Source organism: Panicum virgatum, chromosome 5N (assembly GCF_016808335.1).
Source record: "Panicum virgatum strain AP13 chromosome 5N, P.virgatum_v5, whole genome shotgun sequence".
Lineage (NCBI taxonomy): Eukaryota > Viridiplantae > Streptophyta > Magnoliopsida > Poales > Poaceae > Panicum > Panicum virgatum.
Genome location: NC_053149.1, coordinates 38,369,102 through 38,375,045, shown reverse-complemented (window position 1 = coordinate 38,375,045; position 5,944 = coordinate 38,369,102). Strand labels below are relative to the sequence as shown.

The window sequence follows — 5,944 nt, the reverse complement described above, 5'->3', positions numbered from 1 at the left end:
TAACATTCGTATTCGCTTTATTATATCTTTTTACGTGATATGTGCTATGATATACTGTTCATTCTGTTGTATATACGTGTGACTTGATCCTGGCAAGTATATGATTGCTCGGTTTATGCTCTTTTATAAACCGGGTGTTACAGGTACTCATTGAGAAAGTTGAAGTATACCTAATCATATCTCAAGCCGGGTTCAGGCTGGGCCAAAAGAAGCCTGATGCATGGCCCGCCCGATGCATGGCCTGATGGCCCGCGAGCCTAAAAGAATTCATAGCAATTTTGTTAACGTGGCTGCCTATCTTGTCCTGCACACGGTTTCGTGTTAATATATATAGGAAACAACCCTAGAGATTACAAGAGTTTGATTACAACTTGTAGTACAAGGTACTCAGTTTAAACCAGCTCTATCTATACAAGAACTATCGTAGCAATATTGGTTAACCGAGTCCTTGTCACATACATTTGATGGATTCTTCTAACAGCCTCCCTCAATCTTAACTGGGTTTGTCCCTAAGGTTGAGATTGCTTTTGAACTTCTCAAACTCCTGAGCTGTCAAGGCTTTTGTTGATCCATCTGCCAACTATTTCTTTGTAGACACCAACTGGATTCTCAGTTGTTTGCTAGCAACTCTTTCCCTGACAAAGTGAACATCAATTTCTATGTGCTTTGCTCGAGCATGGAACATTGGATTAACTGATAGATATGTAGCGCCAAGATTGTCACACCATAAGCATGGAGGCTCTTGTAATTTAATGCCTAACTCACTTAGCAGAGCTTCAATCCATATAGTCTCAGTAGTAGCATTTGCTAACGGCTTGTTTTCTGCTTCTGTGCTTGAACGAGATACCGTTGGTTGTTTTCCTGCACTCCAGGAGATCAGATTTGGTCCATAGTAGATGGCAAACCCTCCGGTTGACCTTCTATCATCTACACTGCCTGCCCAATCTGCATCCGAAAATGCATTCAAAACATTCATTGTTGCTTTGCTTATCGTGAGACCAATGCCTATAGTTCCCTTGATATACCTCAGGATCCTCTTTACAGCTGACCAGTGCACTGTTGTGGGACTATGCAGGAACTGGCACACCTTATTCACAGCCCCTACAATGCTTCTGTACCGAGTAGCATCTTCTTGTGATAACAATACTCCATCCTTGCATGACAATCTTTCAGAAGCTAATAATGGAGTGGGTGTTTCTTTGCAATTCTTCATTCCAACTCTTGTCAAAATATCAGACGCATACTTCTCTTGTGACAGTAGAAGGCCTCCCTGAGTCCGACTAACTTCAATGCCAAGGAATTAGTTCAAATTACCCAAATCGTTTAGTGCAAATTCAGCTCTCGAATTCTAAATTAATGCTGAGATAGCCTCCATAGATGAACTTGTCACTATAATATCATCCACATAAATTAGCATAAATATAATAGTGCTTGATTTGTTGAAGATGAACAAAGATGCATCTGATTTAGAAGCCGTGAACCCAAGATCAAATAATTTTGACTCAGCCTTGAATACCAGGCTCTTGGAGCTTGTTTTAATCCATAGATAGCTTTGTCCAATCTGCAAACATGATTTGGAAATCTAGCATCCTCAAAACCTGGTGGTTGTCTCATATACACCTCTTCCTCAAGAACACCATGAAGAAATGCGTTCCGTACATCTAATTGCCTCAAACACCATCCTTTAGATATTGCAATAGATAGTACAAGTCGAATAGTAGCGATTTTAACAACCGGGCTAAAAGTATCTTCATAATCAATCCCATATCGTTGTTTAAAACCTTTTGCTACTAATCTTGCTTTGAATCTATCAATGCTCCCATCTGCTTTGTTTTTCACTTTGTAAACCCATTTGCAATCAATTAAATTGTTACCTTGGGTTGCTGGAACTAAATGCCATGTTTTGTTTTTGTGCAAAGCTTTCAATTCCTCCTACATTGCTTGTTTCCATCTTGAATCATTTAATGCTTCTTGTAGATGATCAGGTTCACCAGTAGAGCACAAATTTCCCCATCGAACAGTGCCATCAATAAACAATTTTTTCTTAACAATCCCACTTTGTGATCTGGTCTTTGGCCGGGAAGGTGTTGATGGATGCACCGGAGGCATAGATGGTGCTAGTGCTGATGCAGTCGTCGTGGCCGTAGATATTGTCCCCCCTTGGCCGATAGCGGGCAGCGTCGGAAGCTGTGTAGGAGCAACACCAGAGATAGCTTGTTCCTGTGCCAATCCAGTTGGAGAATCAGCATGGGATCCAGCACCTGGGCTGGCGGGAGTATCTTCCTGGATGTCAGCGCTAATGTCTTCATCTGATGCATGATTATTGTCTTCGAACTGAGGCATTGGTGCTTTGTGTTCACCAGGATTTTGCCCTGCATCATCCTGCACATCATGGTCAACACTACAGGCACTGTTATTAATATTTGGATCTATGCAATTTACAACCCCAGTACTAGTATGAAAAAGATGCTCAGGAAGTAACAAAATTTCCTTTTTTAATCTTGCTCCGGCATTCTCATGAAGGGCCTCAAACGGGAACACTGACTCATCAAAGACCACGTCACGGGATATGTAAACTCGTCTAGTAGAGACATCCAAACATTTGACCCCTTTGTGCATTGAGCTATATCCGAGGAACACACATCTTTTGGAACGAAAAGAAAGTTTCTTGGCATTGAAGGGCCTTAGATTTGGCCAGCATGCACAACCAAATACACGGAGAGAGGAATAATCTGGCTTTTCCTTGAAAAGGAGCTCCATTGGTGTATGATAATCAATAACCTTGCTTGGCAGGAGATTAATTAGATATGTTGCTGTCAAGAATGCTTCATCCCAGAATTTTAAGGGCATTGAAGCATTTGCAAGTAGAGCTAAGCCAACATCAACTATGTGTCGATGCTTTCTTTCTGCTGACCCATTTTGCTGATGTGCATGACGACAAGATACCCTACGAGCAATACCAATTCGCTGAAAAAAAGAATTCAATCCTTCATATTCTCCACCCCAATCTGTTTGCATGGCCAAGATCTTCTTATCAAATTTTCTTTCAACTAAACTCTGAAAATTCTTAAAGACTTGAAAGACATCTGACTTTTTCTTTAACAAATAAATCCATGTGTATCTACTGTAATCGTCTATAAAGCTTATGTAGTAGGTATTTCGACCAACTGAAATAGGGGCTGGTCTCCAAACATCAGAATGAATGAGCTCAAGAGGAGCAGTAGACACATGACAAGATTTGGCATATGGAAGCTGATGGCTCTTGGCCCTTTGACACGAATCACAAATTGACTCATTACTAGTATCATCAAGAAAAGACAAATTATTGTTCCTAAGAACATGCTTGACAATAGGGAAAGCGGGGTGACCCAAACGACTATGCCATCTTTGAGTAGATGGTTTGCTAACTCCAAACACTAATTTATTTCTTCCTCCTGCTCCTGCTGCATCCAGCCCTAATGGGTTAAGTCCTCCTTCACATCTTCCTCAATGAAGGACTCTCATCGTTGCTCGGTCCTTAATCAGGGAAAAATTGGGATGAAACTCAAAGTATACATTATTGTCAAGCGCTAGCCGATGAACGGATGCAAGACTTTTATGAGCGCTTGGAACATGCAAAATATTTCTCAAGAGCAAATTTCTTACTTGGGGTATGTAAAGACACATGACCAATATTACTAATTTTCATACATGAACCATTTGCAGTATTTACGTGATCATGTCCTCCATACTTGTCCCTCACGGATATCTTCTCCAAATCTGCAGTAACATGGCCTGACGCACCACTGTCCACATACCAGTTAGTGTCAATACCATATGCAGCAGACGGTCCTCCTCCTGATTTGTTCCCACTGCTTTGCTGCTGGTAATCATCATCATATCTGTACCAGCACTCCAAAGCAGTGTGGTTTGGCTTGTCACAGGTTTGACAACGAGGCGTGGTGGTGGCTTGTCCAGTCTTGGAGTTGTTGTTGTTCCCTCCAGAGTTGCTACCACCACGGTCGCGTCCACGGTTGCTACCACGTCCACGGTTGTTGTAGCTTCGTCGGCCTCTAGAAGCTGAATTGGATGAAGATTGGTACTGTCCTCCATTATGTTGATCTTGGAGCATCTCCAATCGCAGTTCATATGACATAACTTGAGCATACAGATCATTAACAGAGATGGGATCTGAACGCCCAAGGAAAGAAGAGACTATGGGATTATAATCATGATCAAGACCATTCAGGATAAAAGATACCATCTCATCATCGTCAATGGGTTTCACTGCAGCAGCGATTTCATCTCCAAGGGTCTTCATCTTGTTAAAGTACGCTGCAACACTCATGCTTCCCTTCTTGAGGTTTGCAAGTTGCATGCGCAGATTGGTAACTCATGCACGTGTTTGTGCCGAGTACATGCCTTCCAGCGCCCTCCAAACTTCTGATGCCGACTTCAGGGTAGCCACCTAAGCTAGCACCGTAGTAGAGAGGGAATTGACTAGGTATCCAAGTACTTGTTGATCTTTTGCCAACCAAGTTGAGTACGCCGGATTGGGGACAACTTGCTTCTTGTCATCCTCAATGGTTTTTGCCGGAGCTGCATCTATTCCGTCAAGGATGTCTTCTAGCTGTGCACCCCTAACCGGAGGCAAGTGCCTTCCACAATAGGAAGTTGTCGCGGGTGAGTTTCTCGGAGATGGGTGGTCCGAGGTGAGCTGTAGCGTTGGAGGAGCTTGACGCCATGTGACGGGGGTGTAAACCCGGGACCCCTGACGGGCCTGACTCGCATAAGGGCTGCCCAACAAGTCTCTTGGGCTGGACGCGGCGCGGCCCACCAACCAGCGTGAGCGGTTGCCTTCCTTCATAAGCCAACACGGCCGGGAGCCTGACCTCCCGCGACACATGGAGGCTCCCCGACCTAGCACCCAGGGTCAGAGCCATACCGGACGACCCGAGCCGAGCGCTCCAAGATTGCCGCCCTGCACGACAGGCGTGCCGGTCAAGCCAGGCCCCCGTACAGGCTCCACGACGCCTGCTCCCCTTATTGCGCGGCGTGAACATAGGCTACATGGCTCTCTGACAAGGGGACAACTCCTCCCATGCGGGCCCCATGACACAACGGGAGAGGGCGTCAACGGACGTCGCCTCCTGTGTCGTAATGATGGTCACCCCTGCGCACCACTCCATTATGCCAGTGAGCGTGACCGGACGGCCCTGCCTAGCCTCGGTATGGCACCCCTCACCGGGCGCGCTGCCTACAGGCAGGGGCTACGCGAGGAGGACATGAGGTAGCCCTGTGGATAAGTAGCGTAGGCACAGGCGGATAAGACCGGAGATGATCCCTGAGTGACCATCTGAGTGACCAGGCTATCCTGACTGGCCCAGGATGGGACAGAACTTGGACAACCCGTTGCCCAAGAAAACCAACCAGACTCAAGCCTCCCCACTCCCGACTGACTGAGTGGGCCCCGACGATTGACAAGGACAAAGGACTCCCAGACGGAGCCAAGACATAGCACTAGATATATGTAAATGGGGGCCCCACCTTGAACTATAAAAGGGCAAACCCCCCGCATAGGAAAGGGTTGGACTCCTGGAGGTTCGACACTGCTGGATACTGTTTGTAAGCTCCCCTCAGAACTTTGAGCACCTGGGCTCGAGAGCAATAGAGCAAGAACACTGTTGACGGCTCTTAAGTACCAAATCTAGACCGTCAACTCCTACATAAATACATAAAATGTAAACATCAACATAGTGATATGGGTTTATTACTAACCATTTCCACGAGTGTTGGTAATATTTGTATGCAAGTGAAATAAGGGTGAAAACACACCTCAAGACATGAAAACACACTCCACAGATCAAGGCAAAATGCGCAACCAACTAGAGCATGAGAATCAGGCTGAAATGGATCAAAACAAGCCTAAATACCCAAGCAAACAAGCGTAGGACAGGCCATACCC

The 5,944-nt window shown here is 45.3% G+C and overlaps 1 non-coding gene across 1 annotated transcript; it reads right to left on the bottom strand.

The window, feature by feature from the left end:
* Window positions 1–4,122: 4,122 nt before the first annotated feature.
* LOC120677095 lies at window positions 4,123–4,261 on the bottom strand. Its single transcript, XR_005676159.1, has one exon. It is a non-coding gene; the product is annotated as a small nucleolar RNA Z247 (small nucleolar RNA).
* Window positions 4,262–5,944: the final 1,683 nt, after the last annotated feature.